Source organism: Cetorhinus maximus, chromosome 27, assembly GCF_964194155.1.
Source record: "Cetorhinus maximus chromosome 27, sCetMax3.hap1.1, whole genome shotgun sequence".
Lineage (NCBI taxonomy): Eukaryota > Metazoa > Chordata > Chondrichthyes > Lamniformes > Cetorhinidae > Cetorhinus > Cetorhinus maximus.
Genome location: NC_135905.1, coordinates 24553542 through 24573599, shown reverse-complemented (window position 1 = coordinate 24573599; position 20058 = coordinate 24553542). Strand labels below are relative to the sequence as shown.

At 42.8% G+C, this 20058-nt stretch overlaps 1 pseudogene; it reads left to right on the top strand.

Moving 5' to 3' along the window:
• Positions 1-18669, top strand: part of LOC144668494 (broad substrate specificity ATP-binding cassette transporter ABCG2-like) — a 30470-nt pseudogene extending 11801 nt beyond the window's left edge.
• The last annotated feature ends 1389 nt before the right edge of the window (positions 18670-20058 follow it).

Sequence of the window (20058 nt, the reverse complement as noted above, 5' to 3'; positions counted from 1 at the left end):
CTAGTGCTGTTTACTAGTCTATGTCTTGTTTTGTTGCAGTGATGAGCACAATTATATGCCTTATTTCTCATACTTTTATATTACATATTTCAAGGACACTGTTTGATGGTGAAAGTGGGCAGGTCACAAGGATTGGATTGCAATGGAAAGTTGCAAGATGAGAAAGAATTGATAGGAGTTGGAGGGAGAGAAGTAGGATGAAAGTGAAGGTTTAGCTTGAATGTGGGTAGTGAACATTGCACAGAGCTGAGCTCTACACCAAAGTTCTGCACCTTTACCTATAGCCTAAGGTGACAGCCAGAGGGATGAATGGAATCAAGGCCACAGTCCCTTAGGTGATTGTGGGAGATGAAATTATTGGCTTCACCTTTGCCAGCATAAAGCTGGGAAGAATTTTGGTTCAGCCAGGTGTGATTGTGCAGATGCAGGATTTGATGCCAGTTGTCGGGTTGATGGAGGTGGTGGCAGGAGTTGAGTGTGCGGAAGCTGGTCCCCAGCATTTGTCTCAGATATTCTCAGTTAACAATCTATTGATATCTTGCCAGATTTCATCCGTGGGATTTCTGGCGGGGAGCGGAAGCGCTGCAGCATTGGAATGGAGCTAATCACTTCGCCCCCCACCCCTCCTCTTCCTAGACGAACCAACCACAGGGCTTGATGCAAACACGGCTAGTTCCATCATGCAGCTGCTTCACATGTAAGTCTTCATGTAATTGTCACAACTCCTGTCCTTAAACAAAAAGGGAAGGAATTCATTATGGAATATCAGGGTATGAGAAATGTGAGTTTGGGTTGGCTTGTACTACTCCATCCCTCTTCTTAAAATATGTCATGTGAATGAAAGCTTAATCATATTTACCACAATTTGTTTTTGTTTATAATGATTTCAAATCTCTTCAACAAATTCTATTTGTTTTTTGCTTTGTGATTCACCTTTTCAGTCAGGAACAGGAGAAGCTCCTTTAAAATGGAATTGACCTGGATTCTTGCTAATGTCATGGTGAACTCACTAACTAAAGGACAGATGTGGTGATTTCGATTAGATCATCATGTTACCCTTGTCCCTCAATGTTTGTCCAAATCACTTCACAGCGATGATGCAAAAATAAATCTATCTCTTCATCACAGTAAATGTTGTTGGATGGATTTTGAAGGACCTTAAACAGAACGAGTGCGAGTTAACATTATTTACCTGATAGCTATCATGTATTCCTGGTGCTCTCTACACTTGGATTATAATATTCAATCTGCTTTTACTAATCAAAGCTTCATAATTGTTTCTTAATGGAACTGAGAAAGTACTGCATGTACAATAGAATATAATGCATATAACAAAACAGCATTGCTTCATAGTCCCTGATTGGCTTTGGATATTGATTGGCGCCATCAATGGTCAGAATCTCAAAACGTTTCCAATTACATTTCAACAGCCCTTGTCCCAAATGTATATCAATCGTGGGACCAAAATTATAGTCTCCTTTCCCTTCTACCACCTGCTGTTGTTGTTACATGCAAACAGTGATCAAGTGGATTAGGACATGTGGACTGATAACGGTGGATGGTTCACGCCCATTGTCATGATTCTCTCAGTATTGAATGTCCTTGTCTTCCAAAATAAGGCACTGTTAAGTGGCTGAGATAATTAGAAACTGATTTTGTAATGTTTAGGCTGGCCAGGCGTGGGGGAGGACCATAAAGGACCATAATCTTCTCAATTCATCAGCCTCGGTATTCCATCTATAAATTGCTGGATTATATAACATTGATGAGCAAAGGAAACATCGTATATCAAGGTCCAGATGCAGAAACCATCAACTACTTTAAAGACCTTGGTAAGGGAGTTACATTTAATTCTGGACTTTAATATATTTGTCTGGATTCAGGTTCATCTGGAGAAGAGTTTTCCCGTTCCTTTTTGTACCAAGTTATTGTACACACAGGGTCAGTCAACTTTTCAGATTACAAGGCTTTTGCCATCCATGCTGGCCCAATAATATATTTTTTCCTATTTCCCTTTATTATCCCCTCTTTTTGTCTCAAAGCATGAATGGGAACTAGCGGGACTCAGTTCAGGGCATTTGTATGTAGGGCCAATATGTTTCATTTCAGAGATAAAAACAAAAAACTGCGGATGCTGGAAATCCAAAACAAAAACAGAATTACCTGGAAAAACTCAGCAGGTCTGGCAGCGTCGGCGGAGACTCTGCCGATGCTGCCAGACCCGCTGAGTTTTTCCAGGTAATTATGTCTCATTTCAGAGCTGTTTGTCTGTCAGCGAATACAAGAGTGGTTCTGCAAGACGTGACTTCCATAAATGAAGTATCAGCATTGGTTGTGCTTTGGCAAGTCTGTGTCCAATCTAGTCCAGGGCCAGCATTTTAAGGCTCCCCCCGCCTGGCAGGAGACTACGGTCCTGCCAAACTAAGTGGAGATTTAAATGGTTCGCCGCATCCGCCAAGGGGATAAACACTGTGGCGGGGCCGTAATATCCTGGCTTTCTTGGCTGTTTTTAATTCATTCAGGAAATTTTGAAATATGGTGTAAAAAATCAGTTATAATGACTCACTTATCCAGTCGCCGAAAAGATCAATGTGACCCACTGATTCTGAAAGCTAATTCCCTGTGAGCTGTGCGCAGTGCCAACTAGTCATTTATTGATCTGACATGCTGAGTTAGACCTGAGCAGTTTCACTCACTGTCCTAATTGGGGATTCAATGAATGGAAGTAAGTCTGTGGTACTAGATTAATTTCACTAAATGAGAGAGAGACAGCAATTGATTAATCAGCTAATTTAAAGTGGTCGACAGCCTGACCGTCCCTCCCAGGAGTCCAACGCCAAGCTCCACGTTTACAACCAACGGAAAAAACAACTCAAGGTATAAATTGGTTTTCAGAATGTGGATTTGAGCCTCACATCTATATAAATCACTAACAGTCAATCCACCTTTCCTCCTGCCACCGATTTTGTTTTTAACCTCATCCCTTCCCCTTCCTCTGTACTTGTTTAAACCCTGTGGCATCTCTAACTTTTTTGAGTTCTTAATAAGAGGTTATCGACGTGAAACATTAACTCTGTTTCTCTCTCTCCACAGATGCTGCTGAGTGTTTCCAACATTTAGGGGAAACGATGGTGCAGTGGTATTGTCTGGTATAGTATTCTAGAGACCCGGGGTAATGCTCTGGGGACCCGGGTTTGAATCCTGCCACTGGAGATGGTGGAATTTGAACTCAATAAAAATCTGGAATTAAAATTCTGATGTTGACCATGAAACCATTGTTGATTGTTGTAAAAACCCATCTGGTTCTCATGCCCTTTAGGGAAGGAAATCTGCTGTCCTTACCTGGTCTGGCCTACATGTGACTCCAGACCCACAGCAATGTGGTTGACTCTGAAAAGGCCTAGCAAGCAACTCAGTTGTAACAAACCGCTACAAAGTCACAAAAAGGGAATGAAACCGGACAGACCACCCAGCATCAACCGAGGCACTAGAAACGACCATGGCAAACTCAGCCCTGTCGACCTTGCAAAGTCCTCCTTACTAACATCTGGGGGCGAGTGCCAAAATTGGGAAAGCTGTCTCACAGACTAGTCAAGCAACAGCCTGACATAGTCATCCTCACAGAATCATATCTTATAGATAATGTTCCAGACACCATCACCATCCCTGGGTGTGTCCCGTCCCACCGGCAGGACAGATCTAGCAGAGGTGGCTGCAGAGTGTTATACAGTCAGGAGGGAGTTGCCCTAGGAGTCCTAAACATCGACTCCATGAAGTCTCATGGCATCAGGTCAAACATGGGCAAGAAAACCTCCTGCTGATTACCACGTACCGCCCTCCCTCAGCTGATGAGTCATTGCTCCTCCATGTTGAACACCACTTGGAGGAAGTACTGAGGGTGGTAAGGGTGCAGAATGTACTCTGTGCGGGGGAATTCAATGTCCATCACCAAAAGTGGCTTGGTAGCACCATTGCTGACTGAGCTGGCCGAGTCCTAATGGACATAGCTGCTAGAAGGGGTCTGCGGCAGGAGGTGAGGGAAAACATACTTGACCTCATTCTCACCAACCTGCTTGTCGCAGGTGCATCTGCCCACGACAGTATTGGTGGAGTGACAGTCATTGTGGAGATGAAGTCACGCCTTCATATTAAGGATACCCTCCATCATGTTGTGTACCACCATGCTAAATGGGATAGATTTCGAACAGATATAACAACTCAAGTCTGGGCATCCATGAGGCGCTGTGGGCCATCAGCAGCAGAATTGTACTCGAACACAATCTGTAACCTCGTGGCCCGGCATATCCCCCACTCTACCATTACCAACAAGCCAGAGGATCAACCCTGTTTCAATGAAGAGTGCAGGAGGGCATGATAGGAGCAGCCCAAGCATACCTAAAAATGAGGCGTCGACCTGCTGAAGCTATAACACAGGACTACTTGTGTGCCAAACAGCATAAGCAGCAAGTGATAGGCAGGGCTAAGCGATCCCGCAACCAAAGGATCATATCTAAGCTCTGCAGTCCTGCCACATCCAGTTGTGAATGGTGGTGGACAATTAAACAACTCACTGCAGGAGGAGGCTCCACAAATATCCCCATCCTCAATGATGGAGGAGCCCAGCGCATCAGTGCAAAAGATAAAGCTGAAGTATTTGCCATGGCATGATGCATCTTCAGCCAGAAGTGCCAAGTACATGATCCATCTCGGCCTCCTCTGGAGGTCCCCAGCATCACAGATGCCAGTCTTCAGCCAATTTGATTCACTCTACGTGATATCAAGAAATGGCTGAAGGCACTGGATACTGCAAAGGCTATGGGCCCTGACAATTTTCCCGGCAATAGTGCTGAAGACTTGTGCTCCAGAACTTGCCGTGCCCCTAGTCAAGCTGTTCCAGTACAGCTACAACACTGGCATCTACCTGGCTATGTGGAAAATTGTCCAGGTATGTCCTGTACACAAAAAGCAGGACAAATCCAACCCAGCCAACTACTGCCCCATCAGTCTACTCTCGGTCATCAGTAGAGTAATGGAAGGGGTCATCAACAGTGCTATCAAGCAGCACTTGCTTAGCAATAACCTGCTCACTAATGCCCAGTTTGGGTTCCGCCAGGGCCACTCAGCTCCTGACCTCATTACAGCCTTGGTTCAAACATGGACAAAAGAGCTAAACTCCTGAGGTGAGGTGAGAGTGGCTGCCCTTGACATCAAGGCAGCATTTGACCGAGTGAGGCATCTAGGAGCCCTAGCAAAATTGGAGTCAATGGGAATCAGGGGGAAAACTCACTGCTGGTTGGAGTCATACCTAGCACAAAAGAAGATGGTTGTGGTTGTTGGAGGTCAGTCATCTCAGCTCCAGGATATCACTGCAGGAGTTCCTCAGGGTAGTGTCCTTAGCCCAACCATCTTCAGCTGCTTCATCAATGACCTTCCTTCTATCATAAGATCAGAAGTGGGGATGTTCGCTGATGATTGCACAATGTTCACCATTCGCGACTTCTCAGATACTGAAGCAGTCCATGTCCAAATGCAGCAAGACCTGGACAATATCTAGGCTTGGGCTGACAAGTGCAAGTAACATTCAAGCCACACAAGTGTCAGGCAATGACCATCACTGAATTCCCGCACGAGCAACATCCTGGGGGGTTACCATTGACCAGAAACTGAACTGGACTAGCCATATAAACACTGTAGCTACAAGAGCAGGTCAGAGGCTCGGAATCGTGCGACAAATAACCCATCTCCTGACTCCCCAGAGCCTGTCCACCATCTACAAGGCACAAGTCAGGAGTGTGATGGAATACTCCCCATATGCCTGGATGAGTGTAGCTCCCACAACATAAAGAAGCTTGACACCGTTCAGGACAATGCATCTCGCTTGATTGGCACCACATCCACAAACATTCACTCTCTCCGCCACTGACAGCAGTAGCAGCAGTGTGTACCACCTACAAGATGCAGTGCAGGAATTCACCAAGGCTCCTTCGACAGCACCTTCCAAACCCATGACCACTACCATCTAGAAGGACAAGGGCAGCAGATAGATGGGAACACCACCACCTAGAAATTGCCCTCCAAGTCACTCACCACCCTGACTTGAAAATATATCGCCGTTCCTTCACTGTCACTGGGACAAAATCCTGGAACTCCCCTCCTAACAGCACTGTGGGTGTACCTACACCACATGGACTGCAGCGGTTCAAGAATGCAGCTCACCACCACCTTCTCAAGGGCAAATAGGATGGGTAATAAATGCTGGCATAGCCAGTGAAGCCCACATCCTGTGAATGTAAAGAAAAAAATTCTGTTTCTTTTTCAGAATTCCAGCATTTGCAGTATTTTGCCTTTGTATCGGAGTCCACCTAGCTCCTTTATGCACTGCCTTTGGTAATAATGTTGGTAAATTGTTCATTTTTAGGGTATGAATGTGAACCTTACAACAACCCCTCATATTTCTTCTTGGATGTCATTAATGAACTTCCTGCGAAACTCCCAAGTCAGGTATTATTGATGACCATGATTTATTAATGATTATGTATCAGTTGCATTTTACTAATATGGAATCTAATTTAACCAAACTGTATGGAATGAAAGAGGGAGAGAAGAAATGTAACAATAAGAGAGGCAAGAATTGCCTAATCTATCCTGACCATCAACAGAAGTTAACCCTGATTCACTGTTTCAAGTTAAGCTACATTACAGAAGACAAGGGTACAAATTGGTAAAAGACAAGGTCTAGATAGCTTGTTGGGACGCATTCTGTCACACGGAGAATAACTGGCATCTGGAATAGCTTTGGAGTAAATTGGTGGAGATAGAAACTTAAGTCGTTCACAAGGTAGTTGGTTTCCACTTAAAACTGCCAATTCCTCGCCTTTGGCCTTCTCTTCATTCATGTGATACGACTGCAGCTGTCAATATCACTCGCTCACATGCACCATAGAGTCCCTTGTTGCCAGCAAAACCTTTCCTTTCTCCCATCCCAGTCATTCCCCCTGTAAGGCCCCCACCTTTGTTTCCTCCACCCCATAGACCAGAGGATATCTGACATATGGTTTAACCATCCTTCACCAGATCTGACTGGATCACTTCAAGTGAGATTGGATTTCATTCTCCTTTGCCACAACTGCTCCTGAGCACAAACAAGAAACCTGGGGCCTTTTTTCTTTTACTATCCGTCCTCTCATTGAATCCCTCCCCCCCCACCCCATTCATCCACACCTCCAATAAATTGCATGGAACTCACAAACTTGCTTGTCACTGAGACCATTCAATCACATCTCTCTGCTGCTTCCTCTTGTTCACTAAGCCAAACCTCCCCAGTTCTCCCAACCTTTGCCCAACCCTCACCCTCACATCTCTCCTTATGTTTTCCCTGAGCTCATCTTATGCACTAGACCCACTTCTTGCTCATTTGACACCATTTCTTATTACAGTGCTGACCACACAACTTCCCTTCCTCTTTATACTAGCTGATTTTTGTAAATGTTCCCTCTCCTCAGGGACTTCCCCATCCCTCATAAAACTACCGTCATCATCATCCCCTCAAAAAAACTCACCCTCAACTCCTCCGTCTTTGAAAACTACCACCCCATCTCCAACCATCCTTTCTTCTCTTAAGTCCTGGAATGTGTTGTTGCTTGGCAAACATGTGCCCACCCTTTCCACAATTTAATGTTTGATCCTCTGCAATCAGATTTCCACCCTTACCATAGAACTGAAACTTGTTGGGACCCTTGCTCTTCCTGATATATATTAATGACCTAGACCTTGGTGTACAGGGCACAGTTTCAAAATTTGTGGATGATACGAAATTTGGAAGTATTGTGAACTGTGAAAAGAATAGTGTAGAACTTCAAAAGGACATGGACACATTGGTGGAATAGGCGGACAAGTGGCAGATGAAGTTCAATGCAGAAAACTGTGAAGTAATTCATTTTGATGGGAAGAACATGGAGAGACAATATAAAATAAGGGGTACAACTCTGAAAGGGATGCAGGAACAGTGTATTTGTGTATAAATCATTGAAGGTGGCAGGGCAGGTTGAGAGAGCGGTTAATAAAACATGCAGTATCCTAGGCTTTATTAGTAGGAGTACAGAGTGCAAGGGCAAGGAGGTTATGTTGAACTTATATAAGACACTAGTTCGGCCTCAGCTGGAGTATTGCATCTAGTTCTGAGTGCTGTATTTTTGGAAAGATGTGAAGGCATTGGAGAGATTGCAGAAAAGATTTCCAAGAATGGTTCCAGGAATGTGGAACTTAATTTACAAGATAATATAGATCGTCACCCTAGATTCAAATCTATCCTTGACCTTCTCCTCCTTGATAACATGCTACCCTCTGGCAACAGCATCCAACGACAACTTCTAGATGTACACTGATGACAGCCAGTTCCACCTCTTCGTCCCTTTGCTAACCATGCTAGTGCCTTTGTGTTGTCAGACTCTTAGTCCAATGTCTAGTCTTGTGATGAACTACAATTTCCTCCAACCAATCATTAGAAAACTGAAAGCATTATCTTTGTCCGCCATTATGAGCTCCATAACCTTGCTACTGATTCCATCTCCTTCTCCAGTCATTGTCTCAGGTTGAAGCAGTCCGTTTGCAACCTTGACAACCTATTCAACCCACAAGCTGAGCTTCTGATGCCATAACCTCTCCTTCATAAAGCTTACTTTCCCCTGTCTCTGCCTCTGCTTCATCCCATCTGCTGCTGAAATCTTCATCTGTTCCTTTGTCACCTCCGGTCTCAATTATTCCAATACTCTCCTGACTGACCTCCATGAGCTTGAGTTCATCCAAAACTCTGTTGCTGATTTCCTATTCCGCTCAATCACACTCACTCACTCGTCACCTCTGTGTTCCCTGGCCTGTTTTAGCTCCCAGTTCACCAAAACCTCCAACAGAAAGGTCTCATCTTTAAGTCAGTTTGCGACCTCCACCTTCATTACCTCTGGAAGATCTCCAGCCTTACAATTCAGTAATTCCACCCTCAAACACACACAAACTGTCTGTTCCCATTACTCTGGCCTCCTGGGCACCCCCTCTCACTCCCCAACTATTGTTGCTCTGCCTCATCTACCTTGGCCCCAATCTTTGGAATTTCCTCCCTTAACCCCTCCACATCTGCACATATCTTTCTTCCTTTAAGATCCTCCTTAAAACTCACCTCTTTAATCAAGCTTTGGGTCACCTCTCTGGATATCCCCTTCTTTGTCTCTATGCACCTTAGGATGTTTTCCTACATTAAACACTATTAGTAGATTCAAATTGTTGTTAACATTGTTAGCAATGCCACAATCAGTCAGTGTCGTACCTAAACCTAGGAACTCGTCTCTTCTTTATTAAAGAGATTGTGGTCATTTCTCACATGGCTGTGAATCCCAGCAGCGAAAAGAATCTCCTGGCACATCAATTTCAACAGTCTAATTACTATGACCAAACTGAAAAGGAACTGAAGTCCTTGTCTGTGCTAGATGTCTCAAAGTCTTCAAGTAAAATAAAATCTTCATATGCAACTCCTTTCTGGCATCAGGTAGATCTTGTGTTTTTCCTTGTTAGAGGGAATCCAGAGGATGCTGCGGAGGCATTGCTGATGGAATTTTTCTTGTGTTGCTGATACACAGTCCATATCTCACTGCAGTACTGGAACATGGTGATGACAACTACTCTATACACTAGAACTTTTGTTGACTAATGAAGGTCTTTGTTGTCGAACACTCGCTGTCATAGTTTGTAGAAGGCTGAAACAAAAACAAAAAATACCTGGAAAAGCTCAGCAGGTTTGGCAGCTTCTGCGGAGAGGAACACAGTTAACGTTTCGAGTCCAAATGACCCTTCAACAGAACTAAGTAAAAATAGAAGAGAGGTGAAGATAAGCTGGTTTAAGGGGGGGTGGGACAAGTAGAGCTGGATAGAGATACAAAAATCCTGATGGAGAGAAGAGCAATACTTCTTCAAGGTAGGCATTCCTTGAAGAGAAGTCTGAGCTGGCGTAGCTGATCTGGTGTTGGATCTCCTCAACAATGGTGGTCTTTTGAGAGAGGTGGCAGTCAAGGTATAGGAAGTGCTCAACATATTCCAGAGTCTTTCCTTCAACATAATATGAGGGGTTGAATGTTTGGCTGACCAGGTGTGGGTTGATACATGAGTTTTGTTTTGGTAATATTCAAGGACAAGCCACATTTCTTGTTTGCTGAATTAAAGAAATCGAGAGTGGCTTGCAAATCTGGTGCAGAGTGGGCAATTATGCTACAGTTATTCGCAAACTATAGATCATGTGTGTCCATGGTGGTCAGTTTAGTTTTGGCACGGAGGTGACTGAGAATAAAGAGTTTTCCATTTAGGCTGTATTTAATACCGACACTAGAGGGCAGTTGGCTTTGATGAGATGAACAGCCAATGTCAGGTAGATTGTAAATAGTATGGAGAGTATCACACAGCCTTTCTTGACACCAGATTTTGAAGGCGTCTGTTTCAGGTCACCCACTCAAGATAGTTGCAGTCATATCATCATGAAGCAGTTGCAGGATTGTGATGAAGTTTCTCAGACATCCAAATCTTTGTAGCACAATCCACAGAGCTTCACAATTCACTGTATCAAATGCTTTAACAAAAACAGAAAATGCTGGAAAAACTCAGCAGGCCTAGCAGCATCTGTGGAGGGAGAAACAGAGTTAAAGTTTCGAGTCCGTATGACCCTTAGGGGTAATTTTGTTTCAGATTTCCAGCGTCTGCAGTATTTTGCTTTTATCTTAGCGTCAAATGCTTTGATCAGGTTGATGAATGTGATGGAGAGTTCCTAATGTTGTTTTTGAGATTTTTCTTGGATTTTTATTCACTGTTGAATAAACACTAGTGTCCTTCTTAAAGCCACCTCCACAAGCATTCAGACAATAACTCCTGCAAAATCAACTTTAATGGACTGGACAATGTCTGCTGAAAAGCGTCTCTCTTGCCAGGTGCTGTTTTCTCAACTCTTAAATGGCCAGCATTCCAGGGGAGGGCCAAACGCTTCAAAGACATTCTGAACCTCTCCTTGAAATGCTGTGGCATTGACCTTGGTGACCGGGAGGCGCTTTCTACCGATCAATCAGGGTGGCAGCCACTTGTTCATCAAGCTGCATCAGGCTTTGAGTCACAACATCTTAATGATGAGGGAGAGAGGCAGCAGAGGAGGAAAGGAAAGGGAGCAAATCCTGCACATCGGATCCCACTACCCCATGGGACAGCCTGCCCCAAGTACCCAAAGGTCTGTGGGTTGAGAATCTGCTGCCTCAGTCACATGAAGACCCTTGGCAGAAACTCGCGACCCTGAGTTGACGTCATCCTCAAATTGAGGGAGTGCCGATGACGATGAATAACAAACATATTGTGAAGCATTTAATTATATCTGTGTCGCTCGAACTGAATATTTTATGTTATAATGTTTCTGGATTCAGCCTATAATCTGTTAATTCCCAAGGCTGCATACAGCATTTTTATCTCGACAATAGGCTAGAATCTGAAGTTAATCTCAACAATGACAGTTACAGCAAAACTACATTTCAAAAAGTATTTAATCCCCTGTAAAGTGCAGGAACAGCCTGGTGTTATAAAAGGCTGTTCTATATAAGTGTTAGTTATTTAATGGGAGAATTGTTACGTACAATCATGCCACTGAGAGAAGATTAGACCAGAACAAGGGGCCAGAAATATGATATTGGGATATATCCAATTTGGAATTCTGGAGGAACTTCATTATCATGAGAGTGGTTAGAATGTGGAACTTCACTACAGGGGGTGGTTGAGATGACTAGTATAGATGCATAGAAGGGAAAGCTGGACAAACACATGAGAGTGAAAGGAATAGAAGGATATGTTGATGGGGGTCAGATGAATTAAGGTGGGCAGAGTGTGTGAATCTTAAGGACCAGCTCTTCTGAACAAGCTGTTTCTGTGCTATAAATATTGCATACAGCCAAGTGCTGGGCCAAGTTTATATCTAGGAGCCTTCTGTTCACATCTTGATAGTGGAAGCCTGCTCACTCTGGTGAGAGAAGTTTTCATCTCTCATTCTCTATCGTACTGAGGTACAGAGGGTGAGCTATGCCCTTTCATTAAAAAATGTCTAATATGTTTTGAAAGCTGAAGTCAGTGAGCTGGAGTGAAGAAGTGAGCCAACATTCAAGAGTAGAGTAAGTTGTGTTTTTATTGTTCCTCATAAACAAGGAGCATAGAAATTAATTGTTGTCAATGTGAAAATTCTGTACTGTTCATTCATATATTTTATGTAAAATAAACCAGTGATCTTTAGAGAATGTTTCTCAGTCAAATGCATGAAAAAATTTACCTGACATAGTTCAGTAAGGGCTCTCTTTGGGTTGGGTTGTTTGGATTGTTCTATCACTAAACAAGATATTGGGCAAAACAAAAGGTGTCATCCAGGTAGTAAGGACCAAGCGGGTCACTTATGGGAGTAACCAATGTACTGAACCTAAGAGGATATTAAATGCAAACTAACAAGTTGTGACAGGTGGGATCATTTGTGCATTCCCTTGTTGAGCTTAGCTGAAGCATTCATTATTTATTCTTGTACTTTCAGCTGTATATCATGTGTGGCCGAACCATAAAGAATTTCTGCAGAAACCCCCAGACCTCAGTGTTCATTATGATATTCTTTGGTATATTGAATGGACTTATATATTATCAAATACCATACACAATGCCAGAAGCTTTGCAGAACAGGTAGGAGAAATACAGGAATAGCTGAATCCACAAATTATTACATGTATTTCATTCAACAGTATGAATTATGGGATTTCGGATTGCGAAAACTTTTTAGTATTGTATTTCCCTGTTTGCTTCTATTCAGTCTACATACTTTATATAAATAAAACTCAAAAGGTCAAATGTCCCAGAGCATCAGTTAGTGGCTTTGTCTACACACCCACTCAGTGTTAGATGAGGGTGACCCTATGTATGATTCACCTTTGTCTTTAGGGAATTGACTGCTCACTTCTCTGCGTTTCCTCCTAGGAAAGTGGAGATCATGAGCTCAGTAGATATCTGAGGGTTGGCATAGGCTCAATAGGCCAAATGGCCTTCTTCTGTAATGCATAACTCTGACTCTAGGATGGTGGATTGCAAGTGCAAAACAATGTCATTACAGAGGTGGGTATGGCTTTCTCAAAAGGTACTGTTAATCGTACTTGTGAGTGGGTTGTCAGACCCCAAAGTGACTCAGCCACTGAAACACTCCCTGCATCTGCCTCCACTTGCAATCTGTCCCAATCACACAAGCACAACCAAGCTCAGATTGGCCTGCAGGTGCAGAGCTGTGATCTGTGACATTGCAAAAGCAAAGTATTCCTGCTGCTGAGAATCTGAAATAAAAGCAGAGAAAGAATATTGGAGTTGGGAGAAGGGGTCTGTCATGCAGGGGGTAGACTCCTGCTCAAAGGAGGAGGGGGTGGTGCTGGGACGCAGGGGTGAAGACGGCATCGTACCCATGTCGAAATTCATTGAGGTGGAGGCTGTAAGGGAATGAAGATGAGGCCTTGGCTAAAGACAGACCATTCAGGATCAAAGAGGGGAAGATAGCAGAGAATAGTGGAAACATGGCAAAGGGTCAGATTGGAAGAAGAGATGGGGTCTGAGGAAAGAAGGATGTGGATGGGCAATTGGTATCCATTATTCCTGCAAGTTTGTAGGATTGATGTGATGTATTGTACTTGGAGTCTACACTTCCAGTAGCTTTTCTATCTAATAGTTATCTACTCCTAAGTCTCAAGTGTATATTTTTCAATTTCAGAATCAGCGCATTCTTCTTTGTGATAATCGATCAGGTTTTTGGCAACCTTTCTGCTGTGGAACTCTTCATACAAGAAAAAGCACTCTTTTTGTATGTAGCTAAGTATTTTGTTCCTGAGTATTTTTTTTAAAAAGTGAATTAAAATGGGGAGTTGCATTTCCTGATGCTTACAGCATGGCTCTGTGGCTACTTAAAAAACAAACCAGTGCCAAAACCAAATTGAGTCCGAAAGCACACTAACAGGTGAACTGCTTCACAATAACAGCGCTGCAAGCAAGTAACATGTTACTTCCCAGCGTGGGGTGGTTGTAGTACCATCACTGGATTGTTCTGCTTACACTTTACCCAATTTCACTTTTCATCGAAGTCAAATTCCTGCCAGGCGGATTGAGTTAAAATTGCCCACAGTGTTGGGTATCCAAAGTATTAGGAAAACCAAAAATACTTACCTAAATCAGGAGTTGGGAGTTTGGGAACTACAGTTCCCAGTGGGCCTCACGCTTCCTGCACATGCGCAGAAAAGAAAAAGTGAAACTGGAGGTCAGGTGACTTGAAGAGGAGCACTATTCAAGAGCCAGTGTCCCAGGGAGCAGGACACGGGGGAGTGGGGAGACAGGGAAAAGGTCCCAAACAAAGATGATCCTAAACCAGGGAGCAGGGCAGAAACAAGTCCCAGAAGATCATCCCAGGTAAGGGACAAAGACAGGGATCAGAAACAGATTCTGTTAAGTAAAGTTGAGAAAAAGGAGCAGAGCAATAGGCTTCGAATTAAAGGAGAGCTGCGGGGAGCAGACTTGAAGCAAAATGGGCTCAAGGGAAGCCTAAAGATCTGAGAGGGCAGCCAAAGGTTGGTGACTCCGTGCTGTTCTGCTTGGCACGGCAGAAGATCTGAAATTGTGCTTGGAAGGTGAAACTTGAGTATACGCAAAGATCCAGAGGAAAGGAATCTTAGAAGGCAAGATTGAAACCCTGGAGGTGGACCTTGGTTGAAGCCGTCTTGAGTGGGAACAATGGAGGGAATTCCAAGGCGAGTTCTTCAAATGTGGAGATTGGAAACCCTTGTGAGAAAGACAGTTTCAGTGAGAACAATTAGCTCATAGCGCAACAAGCGTCCGGGTGGGTCGTTGAGAAATCCATAGAATCTGCTTTGGTCACATCTGTTGGTTACTTTGGAGCGTGGTGTGTCTGTCCACAGCTCACCAGTTGATTCACATGTACTGCATAGTTACCCCGAGTATTAGAGTATAAGCCAGATATGGAACTGTTTTATCTTTCCAAATTTGTATGTATCTGTAAAGATATAGTTGGGATGAAGGAATTGTGAATATTTGAATAATTTTCGTGTTTTTACTGAGGTCTTTTCAACCTTTTTGTCTGGATAGTTCATTTTTCTTCTTTAATATGTTTTATTCTTCTTGTTAAAAGTTATTCAGCAGACCCCTGTGAATTTGTTCAGTAACTTACCTCCATTGTTTCTAAACAAAAGTTAGGATCCATCCAAGCCAGGTTTCACTCTGGGATTTGACATGTCCAATAGTAACACCAGATGGGGTCATAACAAGGGGAAAACTGTGAAAGCACTCGAGAGGTTTATTTATAGCAATGCGGAAACAATGTTCAGTGAGTCAGAGGGAACGAGGGCACTCATGGGTCCCAGTTTGAAAACCTATGTTCTGTTAATTATTTTAACTTTCAATTCCCACCATATTATTCCTCGCAATCTGAGAGATTGGTGATGTAGAAAATTTTAATTCTCATTCTTTCACCAGACTTGAAAAGGCGAGTGGCTATTATCGAACATCAGCTTACTCCATGTCCAAGATCCTGGCAGATGTGATACCCAATCGCAACGTACCCATTTTTACTTTTGCAGCTGTTGCCCACTTTATGATGGTTAAGTGCCTTTCACCTGTCATCAAAATAAGTTATGATTAATAAGTACACAAGTGTCTAATTTAACCAGTAGGCAGGCAAAAGTGACCACATAATAAGTATGAAACCAAATAGATTGATTCTTTACTTATATGAATATATAATTGATTTATCAGTTGAATTATAGATAATTCTGGAATATTTTGAAGCCGTATTTATTCAATAATGAATACCCAGGGACAAACGCAATGGAGTTTTCTAATCTTTACTCTTTCGTGGGATGTGGGCGTCACTGGCAAGGCCAGCATTTGTTGCCCATCCCTGATTGCCCTTGAACCGAGCGCAGTTAAGAATCCACCAAATTGCTGTGAATCTTGAGTCACATGTAGGCCAGGTCAGTTAAGGATGGCAGATTTCCTTCCTTAATGGACATTAGAGAACCTGATGGGATTTTCATATGATGTTGATGATAGTTTCACAGTCACCATTACTGAGACTAGCTTTATATTCCAGATTTATTGAATTTAAATTCAACCAGCTGCCATGGTGGGATTTGAACCCATGTCCCCAGAACATTAGCCTGGGTCTCAGGATTACTAATCCAATGACATTACCACTACACCACTATCTCATCTCATCTCTCAATCAAGGGATTGAGATCATAAGAGGCCATTACTGGGATGCCATGGGTTAAGAAAAAAAAATGCATTTATACAGTGGCTTATCTCAAGTTAGGATATCCCAAAGCATTTTGCAACCAATTAAAACCTTTTGAAGTGTAGTCACTGTCCGTAGGCATGTGGTGACCATTTTGCACACAGGGCAACAAAGACAGCAAATGAATGAATGACGGTAGTTCATCACAAATATTATGCAATGCATATTCAGCTTTTGAGTGCAATGTTTTCAATGCAGGGTTGAAACAAGATGCTGCATCTTTTTTCTTGTTCTGCTTGACTCTCAGCCTCACCAGTTTGTCTACAATGAGGTTGGCCTTTCTAGTGAGTGCAAGTGTCAACAGCTTTGCAGTAGCCAATGCCCTGATTGTCATCCCCTACGTCTTCATGATGGTAAGAGCCTGTTTTTGGTCCATTTCACCACACCATCTCATGGTTTCTGTTACCCATTTGGAAGCTCTGAAGAATGTTTCACTTGTATCTGTAGGTCTTTGGAGGATTTCTGGTGAACTTAAACAGAATGTTGCAGTGGCTCTCCTGGTTGAAGTGGATCAGTATATTCCGTTATGGGTTGAACGAAAGATGAATTTTTAAAAAATAACTTTAGAATAGGCATGAATGGTCTCCTGGATGTAGATTTTATAAAAACATTACACTGGGTGGCAGCATGGCTTAATGGAAACACGGAACCAGCATGTGGAAAAATGGTACATTCCTCCCTTGATTTTACACAGCAAGTTACCAATCCTAGCGGTGTCACTTTGGGAGGGCTCCAAACAGATGATAAACGTTTCTGTAAAAGTATCCTGAATGAGTTGGCAAAAGCTCTGTGGGCTTAAGGTCAGAAAAAGGGCAGCAGATGGGGATGTTTGTTTAAAGGCTGAAACATGCAGGAAGTTGGTATGGGTGGTGGGTTGTGAGCCAAAGCAGGAGAACTGGGGGAATCTTGGAAAGGCAGGAGAGCAAATTGCGGGAGAAGATTAAGGAGTGTGTTGATGGGGTTTGTGCCTGGGCTGGGGGGGCAAGGCATAAAATGAGTTAGGAATTGGAGATCTGAGCAGAGACAGAAAAAACATGGAGCAAGTGGGAGGGCAAAATGGCAAGAAGTAGATATTTGTTATTACGTTTACTGTTGATTAAAAACCTATGGTGAAGCATCGTCTATGAGTCTGCGACTCGCGGGTAAGAGTAACATAACTGTAGATGGCATTGAGATACAACATCAAGTTTTCTCCTTTGGGTTTTTAATTGGGGGGAGTAAAAGAAGACGTTAGCGTCTACTCTCTGTTACATTATTGAAATATTACAAATATTCAGTTTCCTTGTACTCTAAACTTTAATGGTATGACTTACCAAGACACGTTCCATTCGGATTTAAGGTTTAATTTATGGGAGACCTGCTGGTTTCTCCCAATGCAACATCGCCAAGTCTTTCTGTCATACTCCCACCAACAGCCAAGATCAATTCCACCAGCCATCTGCCCTTGTTATTATCCTTTCCAACTACATACATATCTTTCATACAATCTTTCACAAAATCTAGGCTTACACTGTAATGTGGTCCTGCACTGTTCATGATGCATCTTTCAGCTGAGATGAATAAAAGGCACTTTGGTTGAGAGGGGCTTGGGTTATATTCCCCAGAGATGGAATCAAGGGATTTCATCTTATTAGGTGCATAAAATGACGAATAAAATCGATAGTTACTGAGGATTTAATCCAGTGCAAGAGATAATCTTAAAATTCAAATGAAAAAATATGTTCGGGGGGGCCCTTGAGTGTCAAATATTGGTGATATTTACTGTTATGTTCATTTTAAAAACATTTGCATCTTACAAGGAAGACTAATATCTGATTGATGTATTCCATTCCCTCTGCCATGATCCATGTTCTGTATTTTGCAGGGTTCCTGAAGAGATATATATGATTGAGCAAGGTATTGATTTCAGCACCTGGGGTTTCTGGCAAAATGAAGTTACACTTCTGTGTATGACAATAATATTCTTGTTCCTGGCTTTCATATAACTTGTAAGGATTACCAAGTGGAAGTAGAAGATTGTTAAGTTTACTTAGTTGTATACCTGGCGTACTTTGGACTCTCATTACTCTGAGGAAACGCATTATCAGCAACTTATCAATTAAGAAGTAATTTAGGGGTTAACGAAGGTTCAGTTCCCACTCCTCATTGTCCAACTGACACCTTTGAAACTGACTTCAATGCAAATACTAACAGCTACTGAATTTTGGCCGACAAGTTGCTGTCCTTTATAGATCAGGATGATTTCAGAGAATGGGGGGAATTGCACACACTTTGCCTGAATTTGATATAGTGGCCACACAGCCAATACAAAATTGGCAGTGTAACAAAAGCAATATTGTATTAAGCCAATTCTGTCTTGTAGCAATGCGGGCTATCTCACACTGCCTTGGCTTCCCACCCTACTAGGTCTACCCCAAACTGGTGCAAGGCAGGTGACTTCCAATGTTAAAAAGCTAATTTATCTCATTAACCCTTCCGGAATATTAACAATTTGGGTAGCATCACAAATCTCTACATGCAGAACTGCTTGCTTTGCCAACAGCCATTGTGTAACCCAATACTAATCAGCTCGCACTGCTTCTAAGTAGGTACCAGCACTTGCTGTATCACAGCGACATTATGCAGAAATGGTTTGGGAACACATAGGAATTGGACCTATTCACAATAACATTTCTTTTTTAATATTCATTCTTTGGATTTTTAAAAAAATTCGCTCCTGGGATGAGTGTCACTGGCTAGACCCTCGTTCAGAGAAATTCAGAGAGCATTTAAGAGTCAATCACATTGCTGTGGGTTTGGAGTCACATGTAGGCCAGGCCGGTTAAGAACAACAGATTTCCTTCCCCAAAGGACATTAGTGAACCAGATGGGTTTTTACAACAATCGTTTCACGGTCATCATTAGACCTTTAATTCCAGATTTTTATTGAATTCAAATTTCACCATCTGCCATGGTGGGATTTGAACCCAGGTCCCCACAACATTACCCTGGGTCTCTAGAATACCAGTCAATACCACTATGCCACTGCCTGGCACCATCTTTATTGTTGCCCTGAGGAGATAATGGTGAACCTTTTTACTGTGATATCTTTTACAAGGCAGTAGAGTAATGGGTCACTTCAGAGGAGATTAAGAGTCAACTAAAGTGTGTGATATTCCAGTCACATGTAGGGCAGACTTGGTCAATTAGTGGATCCCTTCCCTGAAGTACACGAGTGAATAAGTTAGGGCTAACACTCAGGTCATCGTGGCTCAGTAGGTAGTTCTCTTGCCTGAGTCACAAGGTTCCAGGTCCAACAATGAGCACAGAAATCAAGGCTGGCGTGCTGCCATCTTTCGGTTGAGATGTTAAACCGAGGCCCCAACTGCCTGCTTAGGCGGATGTAAAAGAACCCATGACATTGTTTCAAAGAAGACCAGGGCAGTTCTCCCTGGTGTCCTGGCTAATATTTATCCCCCAATCAACATCATAAAAACAGATAATCTGATCATTATCACATTGCTGTTTGTGGGAGTTTGCTGTCTGCATATTGTTTGTTGCATTTCCTCCATTACAACAATGAACACACCTCAAAAGGCACTTCATTGGCTGTAAAACACTTTGAGATGTCCGACGATCATGAAAAGTGCTATATAAATGCAAGTCTTTGTATTTCTGATTGCCATCTTATGTCG